The sequence below is a fragment of the Nothoprocta perdicaria genome, unplaced genomic scaffold (assembly GCF_003342845.1).
Source record: "Nothoprocta perdicaria isolate Ctin4 unplaced genomic scaffold, notPer1 scaffold_42, whole genome shotgun sequence".
NCBI classification, from domain to species: Eukaryota; Metazoa; Chordata; class Aves; order Tinamiformes; family Tinamidae; genus Nothoprocta; species Nothoprocta perdicaria.
In genome coordinates, this window is record NW_020455666.1 from 3,647,248 (window position 1) to 3,663,305 (window position 16,058).

A 16,058-nucleotide genomic window follows, 5' to 3' on the forward strand; every position below is an offset into this window, starting at 1 on the left:
GCAGGAGGGAACCTGCCTCCTACCATTAGCCTGCATACCTCGAGAGCCCAAATCCAGATTTGAGCTTGCTCAAGTCTCAATTTTTTTTTTTTTAGATTGCAATTTGGAGGCATTGGAGTAGCACAGAAATATAAATCAGCAGAGAGATTTGGTAGAGACTTAATGATCTAGACCTACTGAATTATGAGAATGCCATTTTTTATTCTTCTCAATTATTTTTTTTTCCGTTTTGAAATACAGATCTAACCTTGTTTCTACAAAGATCTGAAAAAATAGTCAAATAAAAAGAATGTTTAAATTTTGCCTTACAACATGGGTAAATAGTAGAGTTGCACACCACAGTTATACTTCATCCTAGGCCAAAAGGAAACAGGATCCTCACAACCATGGTGGTAGCTTGACAAAGTCTCTTGGKTAGACATTTTTGTACAGGGAAATGATTTGTTGTATTTCTTTATTTGCTATCCCACGTGACCCTGAGTTTCAGTGAACTGTCAGCTTGCTGTGGTTTATTCCTTTTCATTGCAGTTAAAAGAAAAGAAATGTTGAAATTGGAAACAGTCATGTTGCATGCATGTCCCGTCTTCAGTGGAGCCAATGGGCATCGTAAWGTATGGGTGTCGCTTTACAAAAATCTCTCCAGTTGACTTAGGCATTTAAATGTTCTAACTTTCCACAAGATTTTGAATCAATCTAGTGCACTCAGACAAAGCTTCCTCTGGGAAATGCTGGCTTTGTGTGGGAGACTATACTGTATACGTATCTAACTCCATATGGAGACGACATGAATGAGATACAGCCCAGGGGTTAAGTTTAAATGGTGGATGTTAGTATGYGTTCCTGTTATGTTTATCCCATTATTCTCTTACATCAGCAAAGTAATGTGTGGCATTCTTCACAATCTTTCCTGCCTGCCTCAGGTAAAGACACAAAATTTAGGTCATTTCCTTTGGTAAAAATGAAATATTTAACCTATAGTAATTTCTCTGGCAAATGATATATTCAGACTGTTCTAGAAACCTAAGCACTRTCATATCCTGTGAGAAAGATAATATTCAACCAAAGCAGTGGGAGAGATGCAAAAATTTCCTACATATTTCCTTTCAGATAGCAAATAACTAGAATATGTATTTTACACAGTGTCATTATTGGCATTAATTTGTACTGGACRCAGAAATCAGGCTATTTTAGAGTAAATAAATTGTTTGATCTAGCTAGTAATGAGAATAAATGCAGTAAATAAGAATTATTTATGCCTTATGGTTTCAGTCTAGTTCTTGGCAGGAACTAGCATCTTTATCTCCTGGTGATTAACGGAATAGTCAAAGGGTGGAAGAGTTTTTCAATGTGGTACCTCTGTGACAAATAAATGAAGAAACAGGCTATGTAACTGCCAGTATTTTTGCTGTTATCATTCTGTGGACTTGTCATCAGGACTCCCACTGACTTTTCACAAAGGATAAATTCAATTATAAACTCGTTAACATAATTACTTCTCTTAAACTGAGTCTACACACCAACTTGTTTGTGCCTGTGGAGCTGACTAAACYAAAACTACCTGACACGCAGCCCCCGTTGATCCTGGGCTCTCACTTGCACTCTCTGTGTACTTCTAGGCAATCAGTTTGATTTGTAGGCTGTGTCTAAACTTCATATTGGGCCATCCAGCTGCAGCAATTAGCAAGTCTTGAGAGACTTAGGGATTAAATAGTTCTTATTATAGAAAGTAGGAGCAACAAATAACAATAAGAGACACAGTTATTGAATTCCCATGTTACAGTGTAAGTGGCCCTCCTATTGCTTCCTCATGGTCCTAGGCACTACCAAAYAGATATTGTTGGTAGAGATTATGAATTCCTGTACTCCTTACTGTGTGTATACACTTTTCTGTCTGTGTATGTTGCAATAAAATAACATGCCTTAGGTTATAAAAATAGTCTGGAAGTGACTGACATGCTAATAATGCTCAGTCAAGGCAATAATGCTCATGTAACAAGCTCCTGAGAAAATAATGTTTCTGGTCAATAATATGTTTTTTAAAAAGGAACTGTTTGTTTTTAATTAACCTCATATTTAGCTATTTAGTCATACCATGTCTATCAACCCTAGTAATAATAATAATAAAATGCTGCCTTAAAATACACTGTATTGCTGCTTAAACTTCCATCTCTTCTTGGCTTTCTCCTCTGCATTCCACCTTGGCATGTTTTAGAAGACTGAGGCAAATCGTGGCTTGTCATGTTACCTGAAATTCTGTGCTCATCTTTTGTAAGAACGGTGTTAGGTGATTCATTTGTGACAGAGCATCCCATTTTAGTGTGACAGATTGTCAAGGAGAACCTGCTCTAAGTACTTAGCAACAATACAGTGCTTATAAAGTGTCACYTGGCACTTTTCATTTTCTCTTCTTCCCCTTGCCCTCCTTCTGGAGYGGGGCTATAGGCTGACAGATTTTAATCCGTTAAGTGTTCCAAAAAAGCAGTCGGTGGAACTGTACAGTACTCCTTAGAACAGAGCTGGACAAGCAGTGCCCGCAGATTCCTGACTGAGAATAGATAGATCCTGTGGTCTTAATGTCCTTGTGATGTTTAGTAGTATATAGTGGGGTTTGGTTTGTTTTTTGTTAATATTTTTTAAAGGAAGAAACATACACTGAAAAAAAAAAATTAAAAAGAAAATGGATTCATAGCCCTTCTTATGAAGCAGATCTGAAATAAATTATAAGAGTTGCAAGATGACTTTCAGATGTGTATTTCCTTGTGCTGCTTTGTTTTTGTGCCTGTACAGATAGAGTCCCTGTCTCCCCAAATCCTAGTGATCTGATTCTGAGAAGAGGGGTTGCTTTCTCAGCCTTGCCTCTGTTTGCATTTTCTGTTCGACTGCATGACATATCAACACTGGCAATTTTTCACACCTTTGCAAGTTATCCCTTGCAGAATATGATTTCACAAGCAGGTCTGTTCCTAGACAGATGAAACAGGACTGGAGGATTGTCTGGATTGTTGGTTCCTGTCCTACCTGTGTCCCCAGCAGTCCTGGCTAACTGTGCYTTGGTGCAAGCAAATGATCTCTTTCTGCAGCGCTTGTAATGAGGTATCCTAATTATGTGCCTAAATGTGAGGTTAGGAGCCTATTATCTTGTCCATTATTTTGAAAGCCGTTGCATGCCCATGTTTGAAGAGACCAGTATGTAACTATTAGCATGTGTTTTTTTTTCTAGAAAGAATAGTAGGAGGATCATTTATCTGGTTAAAAAAAAAATAGGGCATTGCTCTAAAGAAATTGCTCTAAAGGACAGTAATCACTCACCAGTGCTGATGATCCACAGCTTGTCTGTTCCCAAACTCTTATTTTTGGCTAGATTTTTTTTTTGGGGGGGGGCCGGGGGGGGGCGGGAGGGGAAGGTAACTGTTTAGATTTTGCTTGCAAATGCAAAAAAACTGCATTTCTTTGAAAAACGAGATTCACAGAGAAAGACTAAAGTTTGACAGCTCACACTAGGCATAGACCTAACATGAGTTCCACAAACAAATTAGTTGTGACACTTACATAAATCTAAAAAGCTCCTGCTATGATCAAATAATCTTTAAAAATATGCTATTTTAGTTAATTGCTGTTTTTTTAATTTGCTGCCCATCATTGTTGACTAGCCAATTTCTTGGGCCTAAACCTGAGCTTCCTCATTCATTTGCTCCTCTTTCCAAATCATTCATTTCTGTATGTAATGTGGAAGAGCAGTCCATACTATCTGGAACATGACATCAGCTCTAGATTGAAATTTTACTTGTACCTAATGTCTCCCCTGTTGAAGTCAGTGGAAAACTAGATAAATTGACTTAAGCAGAAGCAGTAGGTTAGTTATAAAGTAGAAAGTACATGCAACCTTTGTTATTAATAAAAATCTTTAGGTTTGGTGAGTTTGAATCAAACTTGGATCAGAATATCTGGAGGCCTAAAAGGTGTCAATGGATTCTCTGAGTCCCACCCCTCCTTTCCCATTAATAGRCTTGAGTRTTTAGTCATAGAATCATAGAATGAATCATAGTCCCTCGTTTTTATGTTCATCTCATCTCTTAACTACACGCAGGACCAAGGAAAGGCACACAGGAGGATGATCTCTTGCAATGCGGAATCTGAAGCCTTGGAACTGTTCAAACCATGGACACTTTGATTAATTTTGACCATCACACTAAGTTACTGAGTAGAGCTCCCCTCATGGTGAAATGCTTTTATTTTGTAAACCAGAGTAACTGAACCTGAAACCAGCTTGACAGCTTTTGTGGGAGAAGCTCTTGACACAGAGGTTTTAATGCATAGAATTAGGGTTTCAACTTACTTTGCTAATGAAGTACTGAGGCAGTGCAGCCTTTCTGAGTGGGATGCATGCATGACCTACCTGTGTCATCAGGTAGGATGTGATGCTACTTTATTGAGCAAATCAGTCCAGTATGTGGTAAATGCTATGTTCTTTTCAATATTGTAAGCAGGCTGGAATGCTTTTTGTGCTTCTCCAGTGATAGACCTGGAGATACTCCACATGTTATTTAGCTCTCTATCTTTACACTGAAATTTCTTTAAGGACCTAAATGAAGATCAGTGACTTTCAATGGGAAATGAGCCAGTTAAATCGGGCTGAAACCTCTGAACTGTTTCAGCTTTGAATCCAAGAGACTAAGAACTCTCTTTCCAGTGATGTTTGTTTCACAATTGATGCTGAATGTCAAGAATTAGATAAGATTTTTCTCAACCACAAATTATACCATCCCTTTTGCTAATCAATGCTGAAGTCATGCTTTCTAAAAAAAAGTGCATGAACAAGTAATGTATTTCTCCTTAGCTGTGTTATGATTGTATCATAGCAAGATACCTCTGCTTTTTCCAAAAAGAGAGTGTATGCTCAAGCTTTGAGGGAGTGTTTCTCTACAGATATCAAGTTTTGAATGTTCTGAAATAAAAGGTAACTTTAGAGAAAAGAAAAAAAAGCTTCAATTTTACCTCTGTGTATACAGAAGAAATATGCATATAATCAGTTTATGAAAGATAGAGGTTTAATACCAAGATTTAAACTTTTTATGTCCTCTAGTGGAGACTTTTACTAAGATGCTTAAATCTTAGATAGAATGCCAAGCAGCAAAAGGAATAAACTTGAAATCAAACTTTTTTAGCTGTATGTGAGAAGAAAAATCTGAATCTAGGATTTTTTTTCTGTGTTTTTTTTCTGTTTGATGGCTGGTGATGTACTTTTTTTTTGGCTCATCTTTGAATTGCTCATAATCCAGTTTTACAACTAGTTCCTTTTTAAATGAAACTTTCTTCAGTTGGATTTCCTTTAAGAATTCTCTCCTCCTTGTAGTGCTGCCATATGTTACCTACACTCCTCAGCAGGAAAGGTGTTTGGATGGTATTTATCACCACGGTGAGAACAGAGTGTGTGTGCCATGTCAAGTTGTTCATCAGATTTTTATTTAAATGTGAAAGATTTAGAAAAAAATTTCAGTCATGTAACTGAGTGATTTTAAACCAGCAAAACAATTGATGACCTCTCAAAACTAAATTAATACTTTCAGTCCTGCAAATTCATTTTGTTGGGCAGGGTTGCATTTGGTACAATTCATTACTTAAAAAAATTATCACTGACCAATGCTACACAAAAGACATGTGCGGAACACGTGACAGTGTTGTTGTTTTTACCTTCCTTATGAAGCAGAGCTTAGGTGTTTGTGTGTATGTCCCTTTTTCCTTTCAGCAAGTGCTAGAAGAGGGAAGAGAGCACGCAAGTAGCTCTGCTGAACAAAGTACTGTAACGTGAGTGCGCTACTTGTTTAGCACCCAAGAACCCAACTGGAAGGAGTGCATGTACAGACATTAGTTCAGTGTTTGTGAAACAAATGTCTGCTTTTTTAGAAATGTTTAATGTGGATGACAGAGTCCTTTATCACGGCAAAATATGAGCATTATTAAGGAATGTATTCATTGTTTTTGTCTCACAAATAATAGACACTGTCTTCATCATCAATTTTATTGAAGTCAGGCCCGAAAGCTTTCAGAAAATAGAAAACACATAAGTATCCATTAAGTGTTCTTGATCTTTTTAACCTTTATTTTGGAAAGCAGACTAGCTATGAGATGTGAATCACTTTATAATGCTCCTGCTCAGCCATTCACCCATAGCATTTCTTGAGTGCTCAGTTAACAACTCCTTAGGAATTTTGCATCATTGTTACTTAATGTATGTGTAGGTAAGGATGTGGTTTAAACTGACATGAGAAAGTTTTCACTTGTTCAGATTCCCGCTCAGTGAGATGAATGCACCTCAAATGGAATTAAACATATAATCTGTTTGCATCAAGTCAGTCAGTTGCATAAGCTATCCATTATTATAAGCGTTCCATAATGCCTATCACTGTAAGTTTTGAAAATCCTGATAAGTATGAATGATATGTAAAGACTAATTCCATTCTGTAGATAGGGGGACCAAGGAAGACCAAATGGGGCTTCATGACCTATCTATGTCCAGAAGAATGAGGAACCCAAATCTATTCTTTAACCAGATGGAGATATAGATACTTGTGCCTTTATTCCTAGAATAGGAATAAAATATATTTCTCTGTAAAGCTTAAAAAAATAAAAATATTTCACGTGGGGACCTGGTGAGAAGTAGATTTCAACACTACTCTCCTATGATGATACTTATGAGATATCTGTGATTTCTAGTGCCGTAATGGTTGTTTGGCTCAGTTTTGAAAAATGCCAGAAGGGCAATGGCTGCATGGGAGCAGTCACACTGCTGTGTGTCCTCAGCCATTCTGAACTTTCTGAACTGTAAACGTGAAGATGGGCGATTGCCCTGATTCTTCTACTTCTGTTGAGAGCAATTTCAGCCAGCTGTCACCTGATCTGTTGTCAGACTCTGAGCAAGCACAGCTAGATTGCCCTATAAAACATGAAGAAAACTGCTTTTGAACCCATGGTGAATGATCCTGTTTGGGAAGTGAATTGATGTTACAAGACAATCGGTAGGAAGAATTTGTCAGGTTTTCATGTCACATCTGTGTTGATGATCCTAATTCCTGCTGCACATAGTCAAGTTTTGGTCAATGGCCTGCTGAATTGTCTGGAAAACTTATACTGTTGCAGTCCCAGAGGGTGAGTCTGTGGCAGGTTCTATATGTAAACATGTTCATTTCTTTTTTAAAATTTAGAATATATATGTTAAAATATGTAAGGAATAGGATTATTAAGTGTTGATCTGTGTGTCTGTAGATGGCATAATTGGTATGTCAGATGTGCACGGGAATGCTTACATCACTACTCTTATTTGATGTGTTAATTACACACTGTATATTTTAACTCAGCTGTAACTTCAGCTTGGAGCAGACTCTACAAATATTTTGAGGTTATGCTTGTGCAGTCAGGACAAAGTTTTGAGCCCTAGAAGATCCCTATTTTTATATGATTGGTCTGTATTTTTCTAAGATTTCTTTTTACAGGTGCATCTTAGAGTGAGTTGCATAAAGTACTCAGATGAAGTTTGTACCAACTTGAGGCAGGTGTGGTAAAACTAGTACTCAAATCAGTGACCCATTCCCTCTGAATAAGTGACTGGAAAACAGTCACCATGACTGCTGACAGCGTTGCCATGTTTCTGGATGAGTTCACCATCCTTTATTCCAAAGTAAATATTCTGTCTGTATGAAAAGATGAGGCTCCCTGAAGTGACGTTCCTTTTGGCTCCCTGAAGAGGTATGTACTCGAACAGCAAGTACGTGGCTAAAGTAGATACAATGCTGACTGGTTAGTCTCAGTTTTGCCCTGCCCTGACAATTTCTCCAGAAGTGTTTTTCTGTTCTTACCCTCACAAAAAGAGAGGTAGAAAAACCCCTTTACTCTAGCATGTTATTCAGTAGCCCCAGGGTTAGTTCATTTTTCAGATGGGCAAATAGTTGACTGGGGCAGTCTCAGAATGTGCAGAAGAAATGTCTAATTATCACTTGCTTGATTTGGCTATGGGAACCCCTTCCTGATGTGTTTGTTTTCTGAGACTCTCTTAGCCAATGAACTTCATTGGGTTCAGTGAAGCGGGAAGCTTTATTTCAGCTTCTTGTTCCTGTGAAAATTTTGAGTTTATTGTTTTTAGTGTGATACAAGAAAGAAAATTCCAAGAATTAGGCATATCTGACTAACATATTTTGAGTGCAAGTGCTTTCAAGAATCTGCTCCAAAAGTTATTTGGCAGAAGTGTATATGTGGTATTCATAGACAGATTTGAAGGGAAGGGAGTCTTAAATGGATGAAATAGACTATTCATTAACTGTTACTCATCTAGTGCTATTAGGTGACTTTGGATCCTTCCTAGCTAAGCTTTGGATTTTTAATTAGACCTGGCAAACTTTCTTGATGTAGATTGTAAATGAAGCTAATTGAATTACCAGTTCTCTCGTTTGTTTTCTGGAGTGCATAAATACTTGGATTTTAAAGGCAATATTGAGGTAAACATTTCTGCTGTTGTTAAATACCATTGTGGCAGTAGAAAAATACTTCATACTTCCACTGGCCATCTGTGGACTTGAGGAGTTTGTTTTTATTTATTTTTATTTTTATTTTTTGGTTGATTGTACTTTAGAGTACAAATTGTCTAAGTGATAATTCTTGGAAGAAGCACACCTCCATACACACAACACTGCCTTTGTTTTTTTCCCTGGAAGCTAGAGGATTAAGGGAAGGAAGAGAACAGGGCTTGACAAAAGCCAGTATAATTCCCACCACTATTGCCGTTGGTGTAGAGTACTGCTGCCCTATGAGCCCATGTAAATGAGGCATTTGGAGTACAAGAGAGGGAAGAAGATGAAAACAGGTACATGCCTGTAGATGAGCATTTCCACAGTGACTGTTTTTGGCTAGAGTGATCTGCCACTGTAGTGGAAACAGGCTACTGAGAGTAAACGTAGAATAATCATCAACAGTAGTTGACTTGTGAGGATGATAATGCCACTTTCGGGTCTTCCTAAAGCTGTAAACCCAGTGATTCAGCAAGCAGCTGTTTCAGTTCTTAGCAGCTATCCGAAATTAGCCAGTTTGGGTTTAGCAGATTAACATTCAGGCATTTGTCACTGGGTCTCAGTGGTACCTCTCCATAATGTTTAAAGATTAGGTCACAAAGTTTAGTGAAGCAGACTAACCACTTCTTAAACTCTGCTGACACTGTGGCTGTGGACACCTTGTGCTAAATCGTCAGGACAAAGTTTTGAGCCCTAGAAGATCCCTATTTTTATATGATTGGTCTGTATTTTTCTAAGATTTCTTTTTACAGGTGCTGCAATGCTGCATTTCTTCTCTTTTGAGATGTAATATATACTCTTTTTGTGCTGAACATGAATGCGATTCTGAAACAAAATAAGAACTCCTCTTTCCTAACCAGTTTAGGTAACCCGAATGAATAGCACAGTAGCTGTAAACTTGAGAGCAGCCAAGAAGAGCTGAATACCAGAAGGTGATGAGTCCTCAAGTTCCACTAAAATTGTTCCATGACTTCATCTGACTATAAAGTCATGTTTACTCATTAGCATTAAAAGCAAAAATTCCCACTGTATTTCTAGCTAACAGGATTTTTTCACTAATAAGCTCCACACAGACCTCTCATTAAGGTGTCAAAAAGGTCTGTAATGGCTGTACCTTGACTAAAACTTCTGGCATGGATAATGGCACAAGCCTGTGGGATTTATTACTGACTGTGGATCCTGTTTGCTTTTTCCTATGGAAATCCAAGTTTATACAAGGGCCATCAGATGGAACCTGCACGCCTTTATTATTACTAATAGCAGTTAGGACTGCAGCTCCAAATGATGCATAACATTTTTTTAAAAGTAAACCATAAGCCAAGTTAAATGAACTTTAAAAGTGAACATGATTCATAACAGATACGCTTTTAAAACTGACCAGACACAGCAAATGTAAATTCTGTCCTTTTAACTGTAAAATGTTTAAGCTTATTTGCAAAAGTTTGAAAAATTAAAACCATACCTTCTCTATATTTCTCCAGCCATGAAGAAACATCATAGTTTGCATTTGAAAGGATAGCAATAGAAACTGTATAGACAGACTAGTTGTCTACTTGAATTATCTTGCTTCTTGAGGGGAAGTCTTAAACTGATGATCACATATAATCTGTAATGTATTAAAAGCATATTCTTTATTGGAGTCCCCATATTACATTTCAAATACATTTCCATGGAATGTTTCAAAGTGTCATCTAAAATTATGACTTTTTTCATTGAAATGGCATGTGTCCCCTCAACACTCATCTAGAACTTTATTATTATGATTCTTTGGACAGTTTAAAGACATGAGATCACTTTTTGTGGTTTTGAGCGCCTCACACTACCTCTGTTCCTTCTTCACTGCTAGTGCCAGCTTCACATTCCCTTTAACAGTTTAGCTCTAGCTTCTTGCCCTATGTAGGTTTGTTTCAGTTGATCAGAGGTTTGGCTAACTTAAATATTTAGGCAATGTATAATAACTGTGTCTCAAACAAACACTTATAATGATCACTTGCAGTGATTGCTGTGGTTACGAAATAGAGTTCCGGCTTCCATTCTAGCTCATTTTTTTCCCCTTCCCTCCTCCTGGTTGTTTTGCTTTTCATTTACATTTATTTCTGTCACCTGGAGTGCAGTCTTGCTATGGGATTATTTTGAAGAACTTGCATTAAAAATAAACTTTGTGAAAAGCTAGACATCAAAGATATATTCAGTATTTGTGAGCAGAACTATATGAGAACACTGAATATATAGAGAATTATGCTGAGTGTTTACAGACTAATTGCAAAAATGTGCATATAGTTGGGACTACATATACACCAGTGACAATCCATGAGAGAAGTTCAGGGCAGTTTCAGTACTTAAGATAGACCAACCATCTGTGCTCCCTGAAGTCAGCGGGATCACACAGTGGCATTACAGCACTTAAAATCTGCAGGCTCTGTGCTGAATTAGAGACTTCAAGAGAGTATCACTTCAGCTGTTTAAATCACTTTATATTAAACCCTTGAGCTAATTTAAGACTGACTTTGGTTTAAATGTATTTTGTCTAATGAAAGCTTAGGGTGTGTTTCAGTGGTCTTAACAGAGGCAAGACACCTTATGTTCTTGAAGAGTGGGCTTGAGGACCAGCAATGCTTATCTGTGTTTATTGTCCTTCTCTGTCACCTAGGAAGGTGGAATTTAGTAGAAATATTCCCCATGTTAACTGTACAAAAAGGAAGCTTGAGATGTATTTTACCACAATTCTAATCAATAGATTTAAAATAATGTTATCTTTAAAGTGGTTACTTTTTCTATATTCTCCAGAAGATTGACTTGATGAATGCATTTTAAATCCAACTCTGACAAATTAGTCTAATTCAATGCGCAACTGCTGTAGTGGATTGGAGGTGTGTTTGTATTTACTTTCTAATTTTGTTTGTACTTGATGGCCTTAGGCTCCTGAGGCTACCTTTTCATAGCTAATGGATGCTCAATTTCTACTTCTTTCTAGAGAGGAAAAGCTTCCACTAATGGACAGCACATCAAAACAATGATTTTTCTGCTAAAAAGAACAACAGATATCTGAATCTTTCTGTACACTGCTCCTAAAAATGTCTTAAACACTTCACTTGTGTGGGTGTGTCCTAAACTATTTGAAAATGGGAAATAAAAAGTCCTTATCCTTCAGTAGAAATTTCCTCTCCAAAATGAAACATTGTTGATGTTGGTTAAGAATATCAAATTTGTGGTGTTATTGTTTTTTTTGTGCTTCTTTATGAAAGAGAGAGATAATATTTTCAGTTGTTACTTGTATCTCATCTTCCAGTCATGCAACATCCATTCAAGGTAACAAGGCTTGGAAATGCTTCAGATTTTCAGTAACCAGTACATATTTAAATTAGTCAAGGGCCTTGGGCTTTTCATTGAGTTACTTGGTGTGCTGAAATACAGGAAATGCATCTCAGGTGCTTGGTGGCTTTTTCTCCTTTTTTTTTTTTTTCTCAGAAACCTTTGTTCCAGATCATCTGAGTGTTTCAGGAGCACTTGAACAAGAAGAAAAACATGACAGCCAATTAAAAAACAATTTTTTTGCTCTGGTATCATTAATCAAATGCACAAGCAGCCCAAGCACTGACACCTGGCAGGGTTAATGTTTAAGACCTGTGGCAATTACAGCTCCCCTGAAAATCACTTGACCAGCAAGTTGCATAAAAGCCTGTGATTATGAAGGAAATGGGAATTAGCAGAAAAATTTAGGGAAACTAGATGAAATGCATTGGTAGCAAAGAAGGCAGAGAAAAATTTGACTGATTGGTGCTCCCCTGGGGAGAAGAAACAGGGTCTAGGGGTCACTTCTTTACTAAATTAGTAGTGTCTGTCATTTGAAACCAAAATAAAGCAGAAACAGAAGTAAAAGATTTTCTGTAGAGAAATTGAACTCTGTTCTTTTGCACCTACCTCTCAGGGAGGCCAAATGCAATTAGTGAGTTGGATTTTTACTGATGCTAATTTGGTTTAATTCTTCTCACTCAAATACGTGTCTAAAAATATTTCTAAAATACGCAATGCCCAGAAAATCTTCCAAAGTTTTTAAATGAGCAATTCAAAAGCTATACATGACATTATTTCCATTAGTTCCTTGTCTTTCTCGTGCTCTGTTTTGCATCTTTGCACTTCCCAAAAGTTAGTCAACTAGACTAGGCACAGCTTTAATGAGAACTAAGCCTGTTGTGGTTAGAGCGCACTATAGTGCATATGCTTTCCCTCTTTGAAGAGTATTAGCTGAATGCTTTTTGTGCAGACACAATCACACCCAAAGAAAATATCTGATAAATAAACAGTAGCTTAAAGAAGGAATGATGACTACTTGGAGCCAATTTCTTAATATTAATTGCTTTTAAAAAAGCACTAGCTGGAGCTACTGAAGGATCTCTTAGTACCAAACATGGTATCATAACCATGGTCTTCTGAGCTACATTCAGTGTTAGGAAAACACAGAGAGAAAGTGAGCAGCCTTGCTTCCTTCTTGGCAAAAGCTCCGGTTCACCTGAGAGCACTTCTCTGCTATGGCAACTTGTTCCCTGTGTCCGTGAAACCGGCAATTTGTCATGGGCTCTATTATAAACACTTTTAGTTATATCGTATAAGCGGAAAGTATAATTGGCCTCTGATTTAATTTTAAATTACTTTGAATTGTGACATAGTCCAAAGAGCAAGTAATTGATTGCAAATTGTGGGGCTAATTCAGTAGTGATTAAGAAAAACAATTGATGAAAATGACAAGCTCTGCTAGGCCACGGCCTGTGAAACCCTCGAGGAGCTCTGTAGCAGGGCTAAGTTTCTGTGAATGTTCTGAATTTAATAATAACACTATTTCCTAATTAAGTGCCCCAACTTGCAGCTTCAGTACTTTAGGTTGGAAAGTAACTTAAAGCAGCACAAATTTCAGTAGCTTGGTGTATGACTCCTTGCTCTGTGCAAGGAGGAAAAGTGGAGGAGAGACTCCATGGGCTTGCTGCAAGGTCTCAATCCTGCAAAGCTTGCAATTCCTACTGAATTACTTTGAGCTCACTTGACTAAAGATAAGCAAGTTCTTTAGAACCATATGAAGTTTCTTTTTAATGATCAAGGAGAAAAAAAGTGTATTTTCAGACAATAAAGCAGATCAAATAAGAAGAAACTGCTCTATGATATTAAACATTTCTATGAAATAAATATTGCTTTCAAAATGAAGAATAGTAAAGAGACAGAAATGAAAAGCAAGGTCTATAGGTTTATTTGTGACAACTTTGCAGGATCCAGGATGACAACTCAACAATATTCAAATGCTCAGAAGGAAAGGATTTGTCCCAAGGAGATGAGGAACTGGATACGTAATGAACAAAGTAGGAGCTCGAGCAATCAAGAAAAGAAAAAGTGAAGTTACTGAAAAATTTCCTGTATCTGAGGAAATTACAGTGATGTAAGGGGCTTTTCTGGCTTTTTGAAAATAATTAATATATTTAAAATAGTGCTATGAACAAAGCCCTGGCATTGCAATTGGAAGTAAAATTCCAGCATTCCAACTGCAGAAATATATTAATGTTTATATATGAATAAATAAAATTTATTGTACAATGCATTATGAAAAGTATGAATCAATGCACAAAAGACATTTAAATTGTCCCCAAATTGAGTATTATTGTGTATATTTAAAACATCTGGTATAAGCTATGATATATTGTGTATTTTGTATATCTTTATGTGGACTGTTTTTCATATTCCAGTTAAATGTCATTCCAATAAGCACAGTTCATTCTCAAAAGGGGGTTTGTTTGTTTTTCCTATTTACACTAATGTTAAAATTATGTGGGGAACTTAGGTAAAAATGTAGTAAAAGTAAGCTACCTTAATTAAAAACTTTCCTATTCTTAGTCTTTCATGTTTAAATAGATATTTTTAGTACAAGTTTTTCAATTTAACTCATATATTAGGTGATTAATGATTATATAAGGTATATAAAGCAAACTAATAATAACAATGAAATGAACTTAATAAATCCTTTATACTAAGTGGATGGAGCACTTCAAGATACAGTACATAGAAGTGTTGCTCCCACTCTTTTATTTCTGTGATATTTTGCTGGAATCTTTGTTTGCTTTTCAAATGCATTGTTAAGCTTTCTGTTGATATCTATTCCAGATGTTTTCAAATTCGGCTAATTTTTTTTTCATATGATACCCACTTACAGAAACATTTCATATGTAGCTATAGCAATTGTATCTGCTAGCAGCTTTCCTGTCAAATGTAATTTTTTTCTTCCATTAGGATAGGTTTCCCTGCTGCTTCTGCAATTTATTTGTGTGTTTCCACTGGGAGGATGTCCAGGTGCATTTAAAGTTTACTGCTTGAGATTCGGAACTTGTAAGCAGGTTGATACTTTGGTCTGTATGAGTAGCTAATGAATTAAAAATGATAGTAGGGAATTAAATCCAAATTAGAGCTCAGTTTTAGAAATAGGATAATGGAAGACTCAAGTCTTTTGGTTCTAGCTTTCGTTCCTAATTTCAAGCATATTGCAATAACGGTTTTGTATATTATTTTAAATTCTGTGAAGTTAGTTGCATTTAAATGTACACTTACAGACTTTGCTGTCCCAGGCCTAAGTACTATATGTGGTTATACAAAACAACTGTTCTGATATGGTATGAAAATGCGAAGAGTTTTCTTGCTTTCCGAGTCTCTATCTGCAGTTTCTGTTTTACTTTTTGGACTTGATTTTGCTCCGAATTTTATTTTTCTTCTCTCGGCATACTGCTTCATTATCAGAATTTAAATTTGTAGGAATGAAAGTAAAGGATCACTCTGGTCCAATTACTTCTTGGTATTCTGGCATCTCAAAAAATATTTTTTAAATGAAGAGGTCTACACTAGTCAGTTGGCTGTGTACTGAGTTGCCTGATGCTCAAAAACACTGAGTATATACAGCTCTGAAAACAGAACAATGGAAGCTTGAACTAAGCTTATATTTCTGGATGACTCTGTAAGATATTCCAAAAAGTGTCTCTACCTAAAAAAAATACTGTTTTCAGATGTGATAATTCTGGAATTCACTATTCTAGCACTCAGTTCCTGCAGTGTTGCTTCTATTTGCTGAAGTGCTTAGCAAAGGATTTAGTGCACAGTATAAGCCAAGTAGAAGTAATGGGTTTAACAGAAAGTCCAATGGTGAGAGTGAAAAAAAATATACAAGGTATTATAAGAGGAGAAACTCCCAGCATTACTAAATATCTACTGATAAAGTGGGATGTGGTTTGCTAATTCTGTTGATTCCCAATCTGCAAACATTTGTTCATTAGAGAAATAACAGGTAGATTTTGAAGAAGTCTGGATTATTTACTTAATTAGTGCTCTTCTAGTTTGAAAGTGGAGCTTCCTAGTCTCTGCCAGCGCATCTCTCCTCAGCTTGTGTTTGTGTTGTTCCGGGCTTGATGAGCGCTTTGAGACAGCCTATGACACGGCTTTGTCAAAAAACAATGCTGCACTGCTGTTGAATGG

The 16,058-nt window shown here is 36.7% G+C and overlaps 1 long non-coding RNA gene across 3 annotated transcripts in view; it reads left to right on the forward strand.

The window, feature by feature from the left end:
- Positions 1-13,960, forward strand: part of LOC112953010 — a 56,606-nt gene extending 42,646 nt beyond the window's left edge. For all 3 annotated transcript variants that reach the window (XR_003250500.1, XR_003250497.1, XR_003250498.1), the window contains one exon: positions 13,817-13,960. This is a non-coding gene — a long non-coding RNA (uncharacterized LOC112953010). The remainder of the gene's footprint in view (positions 1-13,816) is intronic.
- Positions 13,961-16,058: the final 2,098 nt, after the last annotated feature.